The sequence below is a fragment of the Schistocerca serialis genome, chromosome 6, assembly GCF_023864345.2.
Source record: "Schistocerca serialis cubense isolate TAMUIC-IGC-003099 chromosome 6, iqSchSeri2.2, whole genome shotgun sequence".
NCBI lineage: Eukaryota > Metazoa > Arthropoda > Insecta > Orthoptera > Acrididae > Schistocerca > Schistocerca serialis.
This window is the reverse complement of record NC_064643.1, coordinates 359207942-359230701: the sequence shown is the minus strand read 5'-3', so window position 1 is coordinate 359230701 and position 22760 is coordinate 359207942. Positions and strand designations below refer to the sequence as shown.

The 22760-nt window shown below is 44.2% G+C and overlaps 1 protein-coding gene across 2 annotated transcripts in view; it reads left to right on the top strand.

The window, feature by feature from the left end:
* The window catches only part of LOC126484525 (NADH dehydrogenase [ubiquinone] iron-sulfur protein 5), a 31410-nt gene that overhangs the window by 8310 nt on the left and 340 nt on the right, over positions 1-22760 (top strand). The gene's annotated exons all lie outside the window — the stretch shown is intronic.

Genomic DNA, 22760 nt, shown 5'->3' with positions numbered 1-22760 from the left:
TTGGGGAAATTTTAAGAACATATTAAAAGGATAGGCTAATGGGAAATGGGTGTGGTGTATTTGTCGCAATATACAAGAAACTCAAATCCATTGAGGTAGAAATTGCAGCCATATGTGAGACTGTTTGGGAATGACTAAGTATCAGGGATAGCATAAAATGGTAATTGGATCCTTCTATCGCCCACCAGACTCATCTCCTGATGTAACTGAAAACTTATAGAGAGAAACTCGTTCCACTTGTAAGTAAGCTCCCCAATCTTAGTGTAATCATTGGAGGAGACTTCAATCATCCAACTATCAATTGTGTAATTTTAAATTTTGTTAGTGGTGCATGAGACATCCTGTCAGACATTACTAAATGCCTTCCCTGAAAACTACCTCAAACAGATAGCTAGGAACGCCACTCGTGATGGAAATATATTGTATCTAATAGCAGCAAATAGACCTGACCTCTTTGAGGATGTCCATATCGAAACTTGTATCACTGACCATGACATGGTTGTGGCAGCAATGACTACCAAAGTGCAAAGGACAACTAAAACAAACAAAAAGGTATTAATGTTCAGCAAACTAGATAAAATTTGTAAGTGTTATATCTCAGTGAGGAACTTATAACTTTCAGCACAGGGAAGGATCGTGTAGAGGAACTATGGCTCAGGTTTAAAAGAATAGTGGACCATGCATTGTATAGAACAGTTCATAAGGGGAGGGAAACTCCTTAGTCACTGTAAAGAACTTCTAAAGAAACGGAGATTACTGTGTAATACGTGTAAACCAAAGTGTTGGGCTATAGATAGTGTTGGTGTTGTGTTGGTAGTTGTGGTCTTCTGTCTGAAGACTGATTTGATGCAGCTCTCCATGCTACTCTCTGTGGTTACTGTATTCATCTCTTGGTCTTCCTCTGCAATTTTTATCCCCCAAACTTCCCTCAAATACTTAATTGGCAATCCCTTGAAGTCTCTTGTCTCTCCAATCCTGTTCAGTACTTCCTCATTAGTTACATGATTGACCCATCTAATCTTCAAATTCTTCTGTCCTCTTTAGTTACATGATCGACGTATCTAATCTTCAGAATTCTTCTGTAGCACAACATTTCGAAAGCTTCTATTCTCTTTTAATCTAAACCATGTATCGTCCATGTTTGACATCTGTACTCCATACAAATACTTTCAAAAAAGACTTCCTGACCCTTAAATCTATACTCGATGTTAACAGATTTCTCTTCTTCAGAAACTACTCCTTGCCATTACCAGTCTACATTTTATATCCTTTCTGTTTCAGTCACCATTAGTTATTTTGCTCCCCAAATAGCAAAACTTACCTACTACTTTAAATGTGTCATTTCCTAATCTAATTCCCTCAGCATCACAATTTAATTAGACTGCATTCCATTATCATCATCTTGCTTTTATTGATGTTCATCTTATATCCTGCTTTCAAGACACTGTCCATTCCATTCAACTGCTCTTCCAAGTCCTCTGCTGTCTCTGATAGAATTTCAATGTCATCGGCAAACCTCAAAGTTTATATTCCTTCTCCGTGGATTTTAATTCCTACTCCAAATTTTTCATTTGTCTCCTTCACTGCTTGCTCAGTACACAGATGGAATAACATCGGGGATAGGCTACAACCCTGTCTCAATCCCTTCTCAACCACTGCTTCCCTTTCATGTCCCTCGACTCTTATAACTGCTATCTGGTTTCTGTACAAATTGTAAATAGCCTTTCGCTCCCTGAGTTTGGTCCCTCCCACCTTCAGAATTTGAAAGAGAGTATTCCAGTCAACATTGTCAAAAGCTTTCTCTAAGTCTGCAAATGCCATAAATGTAGGTTTGCCTTTCCTTAACCGGTCTTTTGAGATAAGTCATAGGGTCAGTATTACCTAGCATGTTCCTACATTTCTCCTGAATGCAAACTGATCTTCCCCAAGGTCTGTACCTACCAGTTTTCCCATTCTTCTTCTGCAAAGAATTCATGTTAGTATTTTACAGCAATAACTTATTAAACGGATAGTTTGACCATTTTCACACCTATCAGCAACAGCTTTATTTATAATTGGAACTGCCACATTCTTCTTGAAGTCTTAGGGTATTTCAGCTGTCTCATACATCCTGCACACCAGGTGGAAGAACTGTGTCATGGCTGGCTTTCCCAAGACTATCAGTAGTTCTGGCGGAATGTCATCTACTCCCGGCGCCTTGGCTCGACTTAGATCTTTCACAGCTCTGTCAGATTCTTCTCGCAGTATCATACCACCCACTCTTCTTGATCAACGTCCACTTCCCTTTCTGTAATATTGCTTTCAAGTTTGTGTGTCTTGTATAGATCCTTTATATACACCTTCCAGTGTTCAGCTTTCCCTTCTTTGCTTAGGAGTGGTTTACCTTCTGAGCTCTTGATATTCATACAGCTGCTTCTCTTTTCCCCAAAGGCCTCCTTAATTTCCCTGTAGATGGTATCTGTCTTTCCCCAAGTGAAATATGCTTCTAAATCCTTACATTTGTCCTCTAGCCATTCATCTTTTGGTGTATTTTTAATTTTTTTCTTTGATCAGTTAAATCCAATATCTCTTGTGCTATCCAAGGATTCCTAATAGGCCTCATCTTTTTACTTATTTGATCATCTGCTGCCTTCACTATTTCATCTCTTAAAGCTACCCATTTTCTTCTGCTGTATTATTTTCTCATGTTCTAGTCAACCATTGCTTGATGCTCCCTCTGAGGCTCTCAGCAACCTCTGGTCCTTTCAAACTTATCCAGGCCCCATCTCCTTAAGTTCATACCTTTTTCCAATTTCTTCAGTTGTAATGTACTGTTGTGGTCCACATCTGCCCCTTGGAAGGTCTTAAAATTTAGGATCTGGTTCCCAAATCTCTGCCCAACCATTATGTAACAAATCTGAAACCTTCTGGTGTCCCCTGATCTCTTCCACGTGTACAACCTTCTTTTATGATTCTTACACCAAGTGTTAGTGATGATTAAAGTTTGCTCTTTACAAAATTCTGCCAAGTGGCTTCCTATTTCATTCCTTTCCCCCCAGTCTATATTCACCTACTATTTTTCCTTCTTGTCATTTTCCTACTATTGAATTCCAGTCCCCTATCACAATTACATTTTTGTCTCCTTTCACTGTCTGGGTAATTTCTTTTGCCTCAATTTCAATCTCTTCATCACCTGGAGAGCTACTTGGCATGTAAACTTATGCTCAGTGGTTCCTTTTTAAACCCACTAATGCATTACTCCTCTTTCACTTTTTTTTAATAACTCTGTTTTCACCTGACCAGAAATTCCGTTCTTCCTGCCACCGAACTTTGCTAATCCCCACTATATGTAACTTCAATCTATTCAGTTCACTTTTTAAATTTCCTAACCTACTTGCCTGCTCCGATCAGTAGAATGCCAGTTTTGTTTCTCTTGATTGCGACATTCTCCTGAGTAGCCCCCACCCGGAGATCTGAATGGAGGACTATTTTACCTCCGGAATATTTTACCCAAGAGGACACCGTCACCACTTAATGATACAATAGAGCTGCATGTCCTTGGGAAAAATTATGGCTGTAGTTTCCCCTTTATTTCAACCATTCGTAGTACCAGCACAGCAAGGGCATTTTGGTTGATGTACAAGGTCAGATCAGTCAATCATCCAGATTGTTGCTCATGCATCTAGTGAAAAGGCTGCTAACCTTCTTCAGGAACCACGTTTGTCTGTCCTCTCAAAAGATTCCTCTCAATTGTGGCTGTAACTACAGTACGGCTATCTATATCACTGAGGCACGCAAGCCACTTCACTGACAGTGAGATCCATGATTCATGGGAGGCGATAGAGAGATGCTGAATAAAATGTTTTTTACTGTCAAGAGAGCAATGCGTAATGCCTTCAGTGAGTACCATATCAGAATATTGTCAAATGATCTTTTGCAAATCCCAGTTAAATTCTGGTCATACGTAAAGACTATTAGTGGCACCAAAGATAGTGTCCAGTCCCTAGTGAATGACAGGAATTGAAACTGAGGCTAGCAAATCAAAAGCTGAAATGCTTAACTCCATTTTCAAATGTTCCTTTACAATGGAAAACCAAGGAGAATTGCCCCAATTTAATCCTCGTACCTCCGAAAAGATGAATGAAATTAGTATTAGTGTCAGTGGAGTTTAGAAACTGCTGAAATTGTTAAAATTGCACAAATCTGCTGTGCCAGATGCAATCCCTGTCAGATTCTATACAGAATTTGCAGCTGAGTTAGCCACTCTTCTGACTATAATGTATCAATGATGCCTCAAACAAAAAAACTGTGTCCAGCTCTGGGAAAAAAGCACAGGTCACAACTGTCTGCATGAAGGATAGTAGAAGTGATCGACAAAATTAACTTTCAGTATTCTTGCCATTTGCTGTAGAATCTTACAAATACTCTGAGCTCAAACATAATGAGGTATCTTGATGGTTCCAAACACATTGATCTTGTGAAACCCAGCTCACACTTTTCTCACATGACATATTGAAAGTTTTGGATCAAGGCAGTCAGGTAGATGCAGTATTTCTTGATTTCTGAAAAGCAGTACCCCAACTACACTTGTTGTCAAAAGTATGATCATACGGGGTATCAAGTGATATTTGTGACTGGATTTAGGAATTTTTGGTAAGGATGAGGACATAGCATGTTACCTTGGATGGAGAGTCAGCATCAAATGTAGAAGTATCATCAGGTGTGCCCCAGGGAAGTGTGTTGGGAACTTGCTGTTCACATTGTATATTAAGTTCTTGGAGACAAAATAGTAAAATCAGGCTTTTTGCAGATGATGTAGCTATCTGTAATGAAGTACTATGTGAAAGAAGCTGCATAAATATTCTGTCAGATCTCAATAAGATTTCAAAGTGGTGCAGAGATTCGCAACTCGCTTTAAATGTTCATAAATGTAACATTTTACACTTCACAAAATGAAAAAATGTAGCACTCTGTGATTGTAACAACAATGAATCACTGTTACTATCGGCCAACTCATACAAATACCTGGGTATTCTCCTTTGAAGGGAAGGTATAGAAACAAATCTGCAACACAACCATGTGCACTCGTATGGCACATTGTAGGAATGGCATGAATCACATAGGCTCAGTCATGGGTAAAGTACCCCCCCTGCGGGTCCGGGGGTAAGAATTGGCCCGCGGTATTCCTGCCTGTCGTAAGAGGCGACTAAAAGGAGTCTCAAACTTTTTGACCTTCATGTGATGGTCCCCTAAGGGGTTTGAGCACTAGATTTCAAAATTTTCTGTTAGTGCGTGCCATTTGGGGAAGGACACCTTACGTGGTGCATTCTATATCCATCTTGCCCTCAGATCTGGCACAACCGATTTTGTCATGGAGTTGGCCTTACACCGAGCATCCGGCCACGTCAGCTGCAGTGTGTTCCGGGTGGCATACATGCCCTCCATTATGCACTTCCATCTTCGCACTCACGACACATATGGATATTTGACACCCGACATCCAGCACGGTAGCCAGTCCGTTGTGGTGGGGTCGTCATGTACCCTCTTGGTGGTAGCCCCCTGACTACACAGGGATCGCACTGCTGATGCCTGAGCTGCTACCTCCCCACGTATGCCGAGGAGTAGATGCCTATCCCTCTGGGGCATCGGGACTCCCGGCAAAGGCCATCCTGCCAGGTGGTCTTTGCTGTGGCTGGGTGGCGCCCGTGGGGAGAGCCCCTGGTCGGAGTGGGTGGCATCAGGGCGGATGACCCGCAATGAAGCGTGGTACATCATCTCTCGCTGGTGGGCCTCCCCCAGCAGTCTCTAAGCGATCGAGGTCTAACCTCAACGGCAAGCAATTCAATCCAAGATCATTTCCCTCCCTGGCCACTCCATGGGAGGAACGCATGGCTAAAGACAGCAGTGGAGATTATTCACCCTGGTACCTTGTCTGTTCGTGGGTCGATGGTGAATCTTTTATGCAAACCAAGCCTCAGTTTTTTGTGGAGCATTTAGAGGACAAGTTCGGGGAGGTGGAGGGCTTGTCCAAACTGCGCTCTGGGGCGGTTCTCATCAAAACAGCATCCTCTGCCCAATCACGGAGGTTGCTCGCTTGCGACAAGTTGGGGGGTGTTTCAGTTAGCATCACGCCCCATAAGAGTCTCAACATGGTCCAGGGTATTATATTCCACAGGGATCTTCTTCTGCAGTCCGACGATGAACTACGCGCCAACCTAGAACGACGAGGTGTTCACTTCGTCCGGCGCATCCATCGGGGTCCGAGGGATAATCAGGTAGCCACCGGTGCCTTCATCTTGGCCTTTGAGGGTGATGTCTTACCCGAAAAGGTTAAGGTGATGGTTTACCGTTGTGATGTGAAGCCATATATCCCTCCTCCGATGCGATGTTTTAAATGCTGGAAGTTCGGGCACATGTCATCTTGCTGTACTTCCAGCATCACGTGTTGGGATTGTGGACGTCCTTCACATCCCGATACTCCATGTGCCCCGCCTCCTATCTGTGTTAACTGCGGAGAACACCATTCCCCCTGCTCGCCGGACTGTAGGATATTCCAGAAAGAAAGGAAGATAATGGAATATAAGACCCTGGACCGCCTGACCTACCCCGAGGCTAGACGGAAATACGAGCGGCTCCATCCTGTGGCAATGACGTCAACCTACGCCGCTGCTGCAACGACAGTTCTCCCATCATCACAAATCGGCTCTAAGGTCGGTCAGCCCCCTTGCTTGTGGGGGGCACTTCACAACCTGTTGCTCCTGCTCCATCTACTTCAGGAGCAACACCCCCCCAACAATCGGGGACATCAGTTCCCCCTTCCCAGCCGGAGAAGCGTAAGACTTCTTCGGCTACTCTCGCAAGGAAGGGGTCCCTTGGGGACCTCCCTTCGCAAGTTCCGACCAGCGGCACAGCAGACACCCGCAAGTGGCTTAAACAACCACCAGTCCCGGGTCGTAGGGCTTCACGGTCATCGTCCGTCCCTGAGACTGACCCTGTGAAGCCCTCCAAGCCTGAACCACTGAAGGCACAACGAGGGAAACGGACACAGAAACAGAAGAACGTCCCCAAGAATACCGACATTGCGGTGGCACCCGTCCCACCGCTTCCTACAAGCTCTGCGTCTGAGGACGAGGTGGAGATTCTGGCGTCTGCTGAGGACCTCGATCTCGCCGGTCCCTCAGACGCCATGGATAGCACTAGCACAGGTGCTCAATCGGAGGCAGCAGGTGACCCAACGGCGTAATCTGCCTTCCTAGTCCCGTCACGCCTTTTTCAGCCATGGACAACACCATCCTCCAGTGGAACTGCAGCGGTTTCTTCCACCATCTAGCTGAGCTCCGCCAACTTATCAGCCTACATCCTTTCCTCTGCATTGCTCTGCAGGAAACTTGGTTTCCAGCAATGCGCACCCCCACCCTCCGTGGCTATCGGGGTTATTATAAGAACCGAGCAGCTTACGAAAGGGTTTCTGGTGGCGTCTGCATCTATGTCCTTAACTCTCTTCACAGCGAGTCTGTCCCTCTACAAACAGCATTAGAGGCTGTCGCTGTTAGGGTATGGACACCACAGGCTATTACCGTCTGCAGTCTTTACCTTCCACCGGATGGTGATGTCGCGCTGCATGTCCTGGCTGCACTGATAGCCCAATTGCCGCCACCTTTCTTGTTACTGGGCGACTTCAACGCCCATAACCCTCTGTGGGGTGGGTCAGTGGCAACAGGTCGAGGCGCCACCATTGAGCATTTATTGGCAGAGCTCGATCTTTCACTTCTAAATGATGGTTCCTTCACGCACTTCAGCGTGGCACATGGCACGTACTCTGCCATCGACCTTTCGATCTGTAGCCCTTGCCTCTTACCGTCTGTCCAATGGAGTGTGCATAACGACTTGTGTGGCAGTGACCACTTTCCGATCCTTCTGTCACTGCCACCATGTCACTCTTCTGGGCGACCCAGCAGATGGGCTATGAATAAGGCTGACTGGGACTTGTTTTCCTCCACTGCCGCTATTGCGCCTCTCTCTAGTGATGCCATTGATGCGGTGGTTCAATCGGTCACCACCGGCATCATTACTGCCACCGAATCTGCCATTCCCCGTTCTTCTGGGTCCCCTCGGCGGAGGGCTGTACCTTGGTGGTCGCCTGAGATCGCTGAAGCGATTAAAGATCGCTGGCGGGCGCTCCAGCGTCACAAGCGACATCCCTCCATAGACCACCTTATCGCCTTCAAACGTCTGCGTGCGCGGGCCCGCCTCCTTATCCGCCAAGGCAAGAAGGAGTGCTGCGAGCGGTATGTGTCCACCATTGGCCTCCATGTCACTCCATTGCAGGTCTGGGCCAAGATTCGACGCGTCTTCGGCTATCGGACCCCTGCCAGCGTCCCTGCGCTCTCAGTGAATGGAGCAGTTTGTACTGACTCCGACGTCATTGCAAACCGCTTAGCAGAGCATTTTGCTATGAGTTCCGCTTCTGCGAATTACCCCCAGGCCTTCCGCTCCATTAAAGAGCGGATGGAACGTCGGAGCCTTTCTTTTCGCACCCACACTTCTGAATCCTACAATGCTCCATTCAGTGAGTGGGAATTTCACAGTGCCCTAGCCGCTTGCCCTGATACCACTCCTGGGCCAGATGGCATCCACTGTCAGATGCTGAAACACCTTTCAGTGGACTGCCAGCGACGCCTCCTCGACCTTTACAACCGTCTTTGGGTCGAGGGGGAGTTTCCGTCGCAATGGCGGGAAAACATTGTCATCCCCGTTTTGAAACCTGGAAAGAACCCTCTGGAGGTGGACAGCTACCATCCCATTAGCCTCACCAACGTTCTTTGCAAGTTGCTTGAACGGATGGTGAGCCGGCGCTTGAATTGGGTACTGGAGTCTCGGGGCCTTCTGGCTCCGTCTCAGGGTGGCTTCTGTAAAGGCCGCTCCACCACCGACAATCTGGTGAGCCTGGAGTCGGCCATCCGTACTGCCTTTGCCCGCCGTCAGCACCTGGTCGCTGTCTTTTTCGACATGCGGAAGGCGTACGATACGACATGGCGTCATCACATCCTTTCTACGCTTCATGGATGGGGTCTTCGGGGTCCTCTGCCGATTTTTATCCGCAATTTTCTGTCGTCTCGTACCTTCTGCATGCAAGTCGCGGCCTCATATAGTTCCTCCCACGTCCAGGAGACCAGTGTGCCACAGGGTTCTGTTTTAAGTGTCTGCCTGTTTTTAATAGCCATTAACGGGCTCGCTGCGTCCGTGGGGAAATTCTGTCTCTGCTTCCCTGTATGTTGACGACTTCTGCCTTTACTACAGCTCTACTGGCATTGCAGCTGTTGAACGTCAGCTACAGGGCGCTATCCGCAAGGCGCAGTCTTGGGCCGTAGCTCATGGGTTCCAGTTTTCCGCAGCCAAGACCTGCGTTATGCATTTCTGCCGGCGACGTACTGTCCACCCGGAGCCACAGCTTTATCTTGCCGGCGAACTTCTTTCAGTGGTGGAATCACACAGGTTTTTGGGAGTGGTTTTTGATGCCTGGTTGACTTGGCTGCCTCATATCCGGCAGCTTAAACAGGCGTGTTGGCGGCATCACAACGCTCTGAGATGCTTGAGCCACACCCGCTAGGGCGCCGACTGTTCTACCCTGTTGCGGCTCTACCAGGCGTTAATCCAGTCCCGTCTGGCTTATGGCTCAGCATCCCCATCTGCGTTGTGGGTGCTGGACCCAATACTACACAGTGGGATCCGACTTGCCACTGGTGCCTTCCGCACCAGCCCTGTGGACGGCCTACTTGTTGAGGCAGGCGTCCCTCCACTGCGACTGAGGCGCCAACATTTACTGGCGGCTTATGCTGCCCATGATTTTAGCTTGCCCGGGCATCCAAATTACCGTGTCCTGTTCCCGCAGTCAGTCGTCCATCTGCCGGACTGTCGCCCCGGTCGGGGTGTCCGCGTCAAAGAGCTCCTCTTGGGGCTAGGGTTTTTCCCAGTTCCACCTCCTTTCCGGGCACCTCTGCGCTCGCCCCCATGGTGTGTGCCTCGTCCTTGCCTTCGGCTCGATTTGGCACAGAGCCCGAAGGACTCAGTCCCTCCGGAGGCCTTCCGATGCCACTTTTATTTCATCCTGGCCACGTATCAGGGCTCTGGAGTTGTTTACACCGACGGCTCGATGGTTGCTGGTCATGTCGGTTATGCTCTGACTCTAGGGGATCACTATGAACAACATTCATTGCCAGCTGGCTGCGGCGTTTTTACTACTGAGCTGGTCGCCATCTTTCGTGCCCTAGAGTATATCCGCTCTTGCTCAGGTGAGTCCTTCGTTATCTGTAGCAATTCCCTGAGCGGTTTACGAGCTCTCGACCAGTGTTTCCCTCGTTCTCGTCTGATGATGGCTATCCATGAGTCCCTGCATACTCTTGCATGTTGCGGCCGCTCTGTGGTCTTCGTGTGGACCCCAGGCCATGTTGGGATACCTGGCAATGAGAATGTTGACCGCCTGGTGAAAGAGGCCACTAGTAAGTCATCTCTGGGGATTGGCCTCCCGGAGACTGATTTGCTGACAGTTTTATGCCGCGAAGTTCTTTCGGTTTGGGACGCTGAATGGCCCAATCTGCCCACGCCCAACAAACTCCGTCCAATCAAGGCGACGACGACTGTGTGGCGGTCGTCCATGCAGGTCTCCCACAAGGAGTCTGTTGACCTCTGCCGGCTGCGCATTGGGCACACTCGGCTTACGCACGGCCACTTATTGCGCCGTGAGGACGCACCTCTATGTCGCTGCGGCTCTGTTTTATCTGTGGTCCATATTTTATTGGAGTGTCCGCTTTTAGCTGTGCTCAGGCAGTCATTCGCACTGCCTGACATGCTCCCTGCCCTTTTAACAGATGACTCTGCTACAGCTGACTTAGTTTTACGTTGTATTCGGGCAGGGGTTTTTTATCATTTAATCTAAGTGTTTCTGTTTTATCTTATTGTTTTGTGTTGATTCTGGCCTTTGGCCTCCGGTTTTAAACTGATTTTTTAATGTGTTTTAAGTGGTTGGCTTTTCCCTTTTTATTTCTATGGTCGGCCAACCACCGTCACACTCTGTGTGATTTTGGTTCGTTTTGTCTGGTCTTTGTCTCAGTTTCTCTTGTTCTGTGTCGTCTGTGCTCTATTCTGTTAATCGTTTTTATTCTCTGTGGGTGTTTTTAGTACTTGGAAAAAGGGACCGATGACCGTAGCAGTCTGGTCCCTTTAATCCCACAAACCAACCAACCAACCACGGGTAAAGCACATGGTAGATCTCAATGTATTGATAGTGCAGTCAATCTAACAAATCACTTGTGCAACTGGTTCTAGAATATTGCTCAAGTGGATGGGGCCCATACCAAATAAGACAAACAGCGGATATTGAATGTATACAGAGAAAAGGCAGCACGAATGGTACCATATTTGTTTGATCCATGGGAGGGAGTCACAGACACACTGAAGGAATGGAATTGGAAGACTCTTGGAGGTAGACGTGAACTATCCTGAGGAAGTCTGTTAACAAAGTTTTCAGAACTGCCTTTAAATGGTGACTCTAGGAATGTACCTCAATTATCTACATATTGCTCACATAAGGAGTGTGAGAATAAGGTTGGAATAATTACTGCATGCACAGAGGCATTCAAACAATCATTCTTCCCACGCTCCTCACCTGAATTGAATGGAAAGAGACACTAATAACTAGTACAGTGGGATGTACGCTCTCCCATGCACATAATGGTGTTTTGCGGAGTATAGATGTAAATGTATATACTGTATTTACTCGAATCTAAGCCGCACTTTTTTCCGGTTTTTTGTAATCCAAAAAACCACCTGCGGCTTAGAATCGAGTGCAAAGTAAGTGGAAGCTCTGAAAAATGTTGGTAGGTGCCGCCACAAGTAACTTCTGCCGTCGAATATATGTAGCACTACACACGCATGCTTTGCAGGCACAAAGATAAATACTGGCGCTAAAACCTCTGCGTCAGTAAATAAATTTAAAAAAAAAAGGTGGAAGACGAGCTTTTTTTTCTCCGCCCCGAGTTTCGACCACTGCATTTTCATACATTATCCAACGAAGTAAATACAAATTCCGTATTGTTCATCTTCGAATGTAGCATCATTTCAATGTACTATGAAAATCCGACTGGCAAGACTGTTTGGGATGTTTGTCAATATGGCCAACTCTACGTTCTGAATTTTTTCCTTCCTGTGAGAAGAGATGGTTGCTAATAGGAACTTTTATGAACTGTGAATCACATACAGTATTCTCTTCACCATAAGAATAATAGGAATAGAAACATTTTCTATGTATTGTTTCGTGTTTGCTGCTATCTCATTTAAATCCTGTCTGCCTAATGAACTACGAAACTAGAGTGAGACAACAGCAAACGCGGAAGAATATACATATCATGTCATGTTTATATTCGTATTATTCTTATGTGTAATAGTGATACAGTCAGAAATGAAGCACGGCAATTGACTAAATTTTTAAATCTAAAATGACTAATTTCTGTGCAGAATGATGTGTACTAATGAGACGTCTGCAAAGATTTTCAAAGGGAGAAAAATTTTCGCTTAACTCTCGTTCAGAACCTCTGTCATACACAGTATATTATTTGGTTCTTGTTGATCATTATCAAAGAAAGCAGCAGTGTAAGTAACAACAAATAGCAGTCTCATGCCATTGTTTCGCTAATGAGACGATTCCTCTCTCTCTTTTTTCTTTTTTTTATATAATTGTAAGTGGCGGTAGCGTGCACAAAAGCAAGCCATGCCGCGAGCGGCGACAGGCCGCAAAACACTCATCATGAGAATGCGACAAACAGTGCATGACACAGTACAGTAATGCATTTTCAGCTTAGCGTGACGTAAACACCTATAACAAAGAGAATGGCGCTTATCAGATCAAAGAAAAATAAGCAATCAATTCAAACCAGACGAAGCACGTGAAAAAGCAATGGTACCCGTATAAATACGGACGGAGCGCCTGACGCATAGCAATGGCTACCTGGTAAAGCTTAACTGCTAATCTTACGACTCGAACCAAACTACTGTAGCTACATCGTCATTCATTCGACCTAAATTGTGTCTCATATCACAATGGACCAACTTTGTTTCGATTTGGAGGTGCGGCCTAAAACTTTTCTCTCCCCTTGAATTTCGAGTCTCAAATTTCAGGTGCGGCTTAGATTCGGGAAAAAATTTTTTCCTTAATTTCAAGTCTCATTTTTCAGGTGCAGCTTAGATTTGAGTGCGGCTTAGATTTGAGTAGATACGGTATCCTAACACGCACTACTTCTCTGAAGGGAAGATACAGAAACAAATTCACAGCATAGCAATGGGCACCCCCATGGCATCCTCGTAAGCCAACCTGATTAAGATTCATCTGGAGAAAAGCCTCCCTAGCCTACCAAAACCCCAAATCTCTGGTTTGGCCACCCAAAGTTCATCTTCATGATCTGGACTGAGCAAGGATATCCTATTCCCATTCCTTCATTACCTTAACACCGTCTCTCCTATCCACTTCACTTGGATCTGTTCAACCCACCATGCCACCTTCTTAGATGTTGACCACCTCTTCCCTGATGGCTCCATTCACACATCTGTCCCCATTAAACCCACCAACAGTACCTGCATTACAACAGTTGTCATCCCTTCCTCCCCCCAAAAAATCCCTCTTATATTGCTGGCCACCCAGGGGCATCTTATCTGCCGTGATGGGAGCTCTTTTGTGAGTATGCTGAAGGTCTCACAAAAATACTTTCCCCATATCCAGTCTGGAAACAGATTTCGCAGGCCATATCTTCCCCCCTTCCTCAATCCTCCCACCACCCCCAAGAACCAAGTACAAAGAGTGCCCTCTTCATCATCCTATACCACCCCAGCCTGGAACAACTGAACCACAGGCTACCCGAGAAGCTTTCCACTAGAGGTGGCAAAAAATAACGTAACTGATAGAAATAACCGGTTACTGAGAATTAACGGTTACTGCGGTAACCGTTTCTCTGATTCTGGCAGTTATTTCAATAACTGTCTAGTGTCAACAGTGCCTCGCGCCATCTGTTGACCGAAGATCGTACTGCGCATTTGGAAGGCGTTCTATAGACCATGGGAATAACTGTGAGACTGCGCGCCATCTGTTGATAAGAACTGTGTACTATTTCGTGTGCCTTCGTTACTTTTAGCACAAACAATTAAATAAAGTTAATGTCCGAGCGGTGGCTGATAGGAGCTGCAGTACAGGCATTAACAAGTACAGTCAGTCCCTTGAACCACCGCCTTATGTGTTAATTTAGCTTGGACGGGTAGTACAACGAGAGTTACCATAAGGAATTCGAGCGACTATGGAAATAACTGTCACAGATCAGTGTTCTCCTCTGGCAGTTATCATTATTGGCTCACAGTTCTCGTTCTCTGGCAGTTATCGGGCTACCACTACAGGTAACCTGGAAGTCGGTAATGGAATAACTGTGTGTCTGTGTTCCTGACACAGTGACTCCAGTCTTAGACCCCGGTGATATTTCCAGAAAGGATAGTTACTGGAGCGAGCAAATATTTTCATACTTCTTCGGAAATAGCTGCTGGTCATTGCGAATGATGTCAGAAAGTATAACATAATACATTTGAATATAATAATTATCATCCTCATCATTTATCAGGAGATTGTCAAAATATGTGAATATATTACAGTAACTGCTAATATTTACAGAATTGATACACTTCCATAATAAAACAGAGTTACGCACTTTTAATAAATTTATCATTCACAGAATACCCGATCATGACTGTTGCGACCAAGTGCTGTCAAAACTGAAATATAGCAGAATTTTTACTTAAGCTGGTCTATCAGTCTCTGTTAAGATATTCATCTAAAGAGTAGGAGGGGTCAATGGAAGCGTCCGATTTCACCCATCTGCTTTGACGTAAAGATGTTGTGGTGTGTGAATGTCATTACGGCACGGTGTTTATGAGTTATTTTTGTGTGTGTGGGGGGGGGGAGGGGGGGGGGGGGTCTGGCCGATCTAGTATGCAGTGCCGGAATTTGCTGGTGGTAATTAATTTTTTTTTCTATTTGTGATGTTTTGTGTATTTATGGAGTATTGAATGTGTTTTAATTTATGTAGGAATGTTTGATTTGTGGATTTTTGGGGTTGTGGTTTTGGTTTTATTTTTCGCAGTTGTAGGTGTTGGTTTTTTGGCATCAGTAGTTGTGGTGGACCTATATAGGTCACCGGAAATGACCAATTCCCATTTTCATAGTTGTAGGTGTTGATGTTTTGGTATTGTCATCTGAGGTTGACCTATGTAGGTCAAGGGAAATGTCTGATTCCAATTTTCATACTTTTAGTTATGGGTACTGGTGTTTTGGTATATGGTTGACCTATATTGTTCAAGGGAAGTGTCAGATTCCTGCAGATTTCGTTGGTGTAGCGGAATGCTTTTCTATATTTATGTCTCCTACATCTAACATCATTCTCACTGTAAATACAGACTTGTTTAGGGGCTTCATCAATTCTGTGGTATGCCCTTCCCAACTGAATTTATTATCGAGTTGTAGTCCCAGAAATGTAACACTGTCAACCTTTTTGATCTGCGTGTCTTCATATGTCATAAACATGCTGTAGCTGGAGAAATAGAGCAATTTCCAAATCTCACATAACACTTTTCTTCGCGTACTCACACTTTTCCCAATACGACTATCTTGTACAGGACAGGAGTAAACGAATCTGTCACATTACGTATATTTTTTGTTGTATTACAAGGCTGTACACTTATTCTATTAAGTTAGCAGCACAGAAAATTAAGTTTCGAATTTAACCTACAGTATTCAGTTTACATATTACTTCATACATAAAAACGCACGTTGTTAATATTTTACTTAAACAGTGCTGTGGCGAAGTTCCGCGTACTTTCTGTTGCAGCTGCAAAGGTAATATTTCTAATAGCGACCGATAACCTACACACATATGATATGAAACACTAATAATCGTTCTAACATCAACTAAAATGTACCCAGAGTTAATTAGGTAAGGTGATGACACCATTCATACGACATTCCTGCCATTTCACACTACTCGCACCGAGCGAGGTGGCGCAGTGGTTAGACACTGGACTCGCATTCTAGAGGACAACGGTTCAATCCCGCGTCCGGCCATCCTGATTTAGGTTTTGCGTGATTTCCCTAAATCATTCCAGGTAAATGCCTGGTTGGTTCCTCTGAAAGGGCACAGCCGACTTCCTTCCCTAATCCGATGAGACCGATGACCACGCTGTCTGGTCTCCTTCCCCAACCAACCAACACTACTCGCAGTTATACTGATAACTAAACTGATGGATTCCAACTATGTCGTTATTTAACTGTAACCCGTCGGATTATTCGCTAGCGAAAAATAACTCGACAGTTATTAATAACCGTTAAAAATAACGGTTATCAAAGAATAACTGGAACTGTGATAACTGGAATAACCGTTTGGTCCACCTCTACTTTCCACCCCTCCTAAAGTGGTGTTCTGTCCCCGGCCCAACCTCCACATCATCCTAGTCTTTCTCTATGCCACTCCCAAACCTAACCCCTTGTCACGTGGATCATATCTCTGTGGAAGACCCAGGTAAAAGACCTGCCCACTCCACCCACCCAACACTTTCCATCAGAGGCTGGGCAACCTGTGAAAGCTGCCATGTCATGTACCAGCTCTACTGCAATCCTTGCACAGCATTTTATATTGCTATGACTACCAACCAGCTATCTACCAGGATGAACGGCCACCGCCACATTGTGGCCAAGAGCAAAGTGGATCACCCTGTTAGAAAACATGAAGCTTAATATAACGTGCTGGATTTCAATATGTCTTCACAACCTGGACCACCTGGATCCTCTCCTCCAACACTAACTTTCCTGAACTGCGCATACAACAGTTATCCTTACAATATATTCTCCACTCCTGAAATCATCCCAGCCTCAACCTACAGTAGCCCTACACACTCCACCCAACTGTTTCCACCACCTCTGTCTCTGTCATGTCCTCACAATTCATGACTCCTAAGCCTCATTATGTGCTGCTCTCTGCCAGCACATCCATTGGTCTGTTCCTCTTCTCTGCTCCTCATTCCTCTTTGCATTCCCCCTCCTTTGCGATGTATCATGCATCTCTAACAGTCTGTGAGTATTTTACTGTTGCTGTAGATTATAAACGTTAACCTCTGGCCCCTCCATGAACCATGGACCTTGCCGTTGGTGGGGAGGCTTGCGTGCCTCAGCGACACAGATGGCCGTACCGTAGGTGCAACCACAACGGAGGGGTATCTGTTAAGAGGCCAGACAAACATGTGGTTCCTGAAGAGGGGCAGCGGCCTTTTCAGTAGTTGCGGGGGCAACAGTCCGGATGATTGACTGATCTGGCCTTGTAACATTAACCAAAACGACCTTGCTGTGCTGGTACTGCGAACGGCTGAAAGCAAGGGGAGATTAAATGATGATGGCATCCTCTTGGGTAAAATATTCCAGAGGTAAAATAGTCCCCCATTCGGATCTCCGGGCGGGGACTACTCAAGAGGACGTCGTTATCAGGAGAAAGAAAACTGGCGTTCTACGGATCGGAGCGTGGAATGTCAGATCCCTTAATCGGGCAGGTAGGTTAGAAAATTTAAAAAGGGAAATGGCTAGGTTAAAGTTAGATATAGTGGGAATTAGTGAAGTTCGGTGGCAGGAGGAACAAGACTTTTGGTCAGGTGCTTACAGGGTTATAAATACAAAATCAAATAGGGGTAATGCAGGAGCAGGTTTAATAATGAATAAAAAAATAGGAGTGCGGGTTAGCTACTACAAACAGCATAGCGAACGCATTATTGTGGCCAAGATAGACACAAAGCCCATGCCTACTACAGTAGTACAAGTTTATATGCCAACTAGCTCTGCAGATGATGAAGAAATAGATGAAATGTATGACGAGATAAAAGAAATTATTCAGGTAGTGAAGGGAGACGAAAATTTAATAGCCATGGGTGACTGGAATTCGTCAGTAGGAAAAGGGAGAGAAGGAAACAAAGTAGGTGAATATGGATTGGGAGGAAGAAATGAAAGAGGAAGCCGCCTTGTAGAATTTTGCACAGAGCATAACTTAATCATAGCTACCACTTGGTTCAAGAATCATAAAAGAAGGTTGTATACCGGGAAGAATCCTGGAGATTCTAAAAGGTATCAGATAGATTATATAATGGTAAGACAGAGATTTAGGAACCAGGTTTTAAATTGTAAGACATTTCCAGGAGCAGATGTGGATTCTGACCACAATCTATTGGTTATGAACTGTAGATTAAAACTGAAGAAACTGCAAAAAGGTGGGAATTTAAGGAGATGGAACCTGGATAAACTGAAAGAGCCAGAGGTTGTAGAGAGTTTCAGGGAGAGCATAAGGGAACAATTGACAGGAATGGGGGAAAGAAATACAGTAGAAGAAGAATGGGTAGCTCTGAGAGATGAAGTAGTGAAGGCAGCAAACGATCAAGTAGGTAAAAAGGCAAGGGATAATAGAAATCCTTGGGTAACAGAAGAAATATAGAATTTAATTGATGAAAGGAGAAAATATAAAAATGCAGTAAATGAAGCAGGCAAAAAGGAATACCAACATCTCAAAATTGAGATCGACAGGAAGTGCAAAATGGCTAAGCGGGGATGGCTAGAGGATAAATGTAAGGATGTAGAGGCTTGTCTCACTAGGGGTAAGATAGATACTGCCTACAGGAAAATTAAAGAGACCTTTGGAGGAAAGAGAACCACTTGTATGAATATCAAGAGCTTAGATGGCAACCCAGTTCTAAGCAAAGAAGGGAAGGCAGAAAGGTGGAAGGAGTATATAGAGGGTTTATACAAGGGCAATGTACTTGAGGACAATATTATGGAAATGGAAGAGGATGTAGATGAAGACGAAATGGGAGATAAGATACTGCGTGAAGAGTTTGACAGAGCACTGAAAGACCTGAGTCGAAACAAGGCTCCGGGAGTAGACAACATTCCATTAGAACTACTGATGGCCTTGGGAGAGCCAGTCATGACAAAACTCTACCATCTGGTGAGCAAGATGTATAAGACAGGCGAAATACCCTCAGACTTCAAGAAGAATATAATAATTCCAATCCCAAGAAAGCAGGTGTTGACAGATGTGAAAATTACCGAACTATCAGTTTAATACGTCACAGCTGCAAAATACTAACGCGAATTCTTTACAGACGAATGGAAAAACTGGTAGAAGCGGACCTCGGGGAAGATCAGTTTGGATTCCGTAGAAATGTTGGAACACGTGAGGCAATACTAACCTTAAGACTTATCTTAGAAGAAAGATTAAGGAAAGGCAAACCTACATTTCTAGCATTTGTAGACTTAGAGAAAGCTTTTGACAATGTTAACTAGAATACTCTCTTTCAAATTCTGAAGGTGGCAGGTATAAAATACAGGGAGCGAAAGGCTATTTACAATTTGTACAGAAATCAGATGGCAGTTATAAGAGTCGGGGGGCATGAAAGGGAAGCAGTGGTTGGGAAAGGAGTGAGATAGGGTTGTAGCCTCGCCCCGATTTTATTCAATCTGTATATTGAGCAAGCAGTAAAGGAAACAAAGGAAAAATTCGGAGTAGGTATTAAAATTCATGGAGAAGAAGTAAAAACTTTGAGGTTCGCCGATGACATTGTAATTCTGTCAGAGACAGCAAAGGACTTGGAAGAGCAGTTGAACAGAATGGACAGTTTCTTGAAAGGAGGATATAAGATGAACATCAACAAAAGCAAAACGAGGATAATGGAATGTAGTCAAATTAAATCGGGTGATGCTGAGGGAATTAGATTAGGAAATGAGACACTTAAAGTTGTAAAGGAGTTTTGCTATTTAGGGAGTAAAATAACTGATGATGGTCGAAGTAGAGAGGATATAAAATGTAGACTGGCAATGGCAAGGAAATCGTTTCTGAAGAAGAGAAATTTGTTAACATCGAGTATAGATTTAAGTGTCAGGAAGTCGTTTCTGAAAGTATTTGTATGGAGTGTAGCCATGTATGGAAGTGAAACATGCACGATAACTAGTTTGGACAAGAAGAGAATTGAAGCTTTCGAAATGTGGTGCTACAGAAGAATGCTGAAGATAAGGTGGATAGATCACGTAACTAATGAGGAGGTATTGAATAGGATTGGGGAGAAGAGAAGTTTGTGGCACAACTTGACTAGAAGAAGGGATCGGTTGGTAGGACATGGTCTGAGGCATCAAGGGATCACAAATTTAGCATTGGAGGGCAGCATGGAGGGTAAAAATTGTAGAGGGAGACCAAGAGATGAATACACTAAGCAGATTCAGAAGGATGTAGGTTGCAGTAGGTACTGGGAGATGAAGAAGCTTGCACAGGATAGAGTAGCATGGAGAGCTGCATCAAACCAGTCTCAGGACTGAAGACCACAACAACAACCACCTCTGGCACTTGGAAGTACTTGCAGAGCTACAGTGGCCCATTACGGAACAATTTTGGACTCTTCTTCTGTGCTGCACATGTACTCACTTCCCAATACAATTGAGTACATTGCATTTTTCAGTTGGTTACACTCCAAAATATACAACATTTGCCTTATGCAACATCTTTCGTATATTCTGGCTGTCAATCAATGGCCTGCTTTGTCTTAGAGACATCGACAGCCAAGTTTTTGACTCACTGGGGATCCTGTGGTTTCGAAAAGCATCCCATAGGCAGGATGTAAGCGGCTTGAAGTAACAGCTGCGTGCAGCAAGTGCCACAATGCACTGTAATATCGCCACCTGCCACCCTATTTCGCAGGTGTGCTGCGTTCATCCCAGGATACGGAACATGTACAAACAAAACAGAAATTCTGTGTACAGAAGGTGGGTCACGAATGTCTAATAAACTAGAAAAGAAAGTTCCTCTTTGAAAGTCACTGACATCATTTGTCAGATTGAAGGGGTATGGTATAACACATTGTTTTAAGCCAAAGTGATCTGATACATAACACCCTCCCCACTGGATCCCGATACTGCCCCTGATGGATCTGTCCTTCCGCCTCTAGTCCACGCATGCTTGCAGGCAGTGCTGACTCCTCTTCCACCACCCATATCCTGATGCTATCCCTCCCCTTTGCTCACCTCACTCCTTATTGCTTCCAATGCGAAGTGTTCCAGTTGCATTCTGGCCAGAACAGCTGAAGATAGTGGTTTTGTGTGTGTGTGTGTGTGTGTGTGTGTGTGTGTGTGTGTGTGTGTTTTTTCTTTTCTAAAGAAGGCTTTGGCCAAAAGCTTATATGTAACAGTCTCTTTATTATGCCTGTCTGCAACTCATTGTGTCGTCTTTACGGTGAGTAGCAATCTGTCTTTTCCATATTATTATTATTATTATTACATCAAGTAGATGTGAGAAGACATCAAAATTTAGACACACACTGTCAGAGTTGTAAAAGACCAATAGATCTTATATGTAAATTTAGTAAAGAAGCTCAGTGGCCTTAAATATGAATCTTTGGAACCGAGGGTATGTATGACCTTATGGTGCATACTGAGGTTTAAAGGCAATCACTCATCCCTTACTCCATTACATGATTAGAATAAGGGAATGGTTTGTGCATTGTTGATAAGTGTAGATGTCAATATGTGAACAACATTATCAGTTATTTAGTTTGTAGAAACAGATTTTTTTCTCATTGCAGGATTAAACATACCTGAAGTATTTTTTCTGAAAAAAGTTTTCCAGTAGAAAAGCACTAAGCTTGGGTTTGAAAACCCATTTTTGTCACTAAAAACCTCCTACTTTGATGGAAGTCTTCTGCAACTTAATTTTGCATACTTTTAGAATGGTTAATGAAGGATATGCCCATAATAAAAAGATGGTACCTCAAACTTGTGCTTACTGAATGGAATTTGCAATTCCTTTTATGAAATTTATGTTGCCAAGCAAATTCTTGACTGTGAATAGAAGTACTGCAATGTTAGTGTAAGAATCCAAGCTTGTTAAATAAGTCTACAGAGGTTTATCAATTAATACCACACACCCTGTTGCCTCACATTTGGAGTAAAATTATTCCCATAACAAGGTAATATAATATCACACCAAATGTCATGAGCAAATGGAAAGTACTGCACAAAGTTAATATGCAGCATTATTCATAGTACTTCCACAGATCAGAAGGCTACACGAAAACAAAACAGAGAAAAATTACACTTCAGTGGACAGAGTATCTCTCAAAATTTGGATTCATACTACGCATTGTAGTGTAGTCGTAGACTGCGCCAATAGGGGGCTGATGTGTCAGATCATGTAGACAAATCATTCACTCCATATTATTGCATCAAATTAGTTGGGCTTGTGGATAGGCAACCCAATGAATAGATTTCCAAGGCAGGCTGTGTTGAACCTTCTGTTGTGACTTCAATGAATTCCATGCAAATATTTACATTTGCCACATCACAAATGGAATTCACATTAAGCAGCTATAATGTGAGTTAGAACTTGTGGAGACACTCTGTCCAGAAATGTGTGTCTATTTTCTGTATGTCTTGTAGCTTCCTTGCAGCTGTCTTCTGAAACCTTGGACATACTTACGAGGAACTCTGTATTGGAATTTCCACATGTAACAACACTTTCCAGAAATGACAATGCTACATTCTGTTGAAAAGGCAAAACTTGATATTTACTGCCACTAAATAAAGAAATGGTGATGCAAGTTTGTGTGAAATCGTGTAGGTGGTGGGTTTTGACTTCTTGTGTTTGGCAGAAGGGCTAGTATTGCCTTTCATTAAGCTT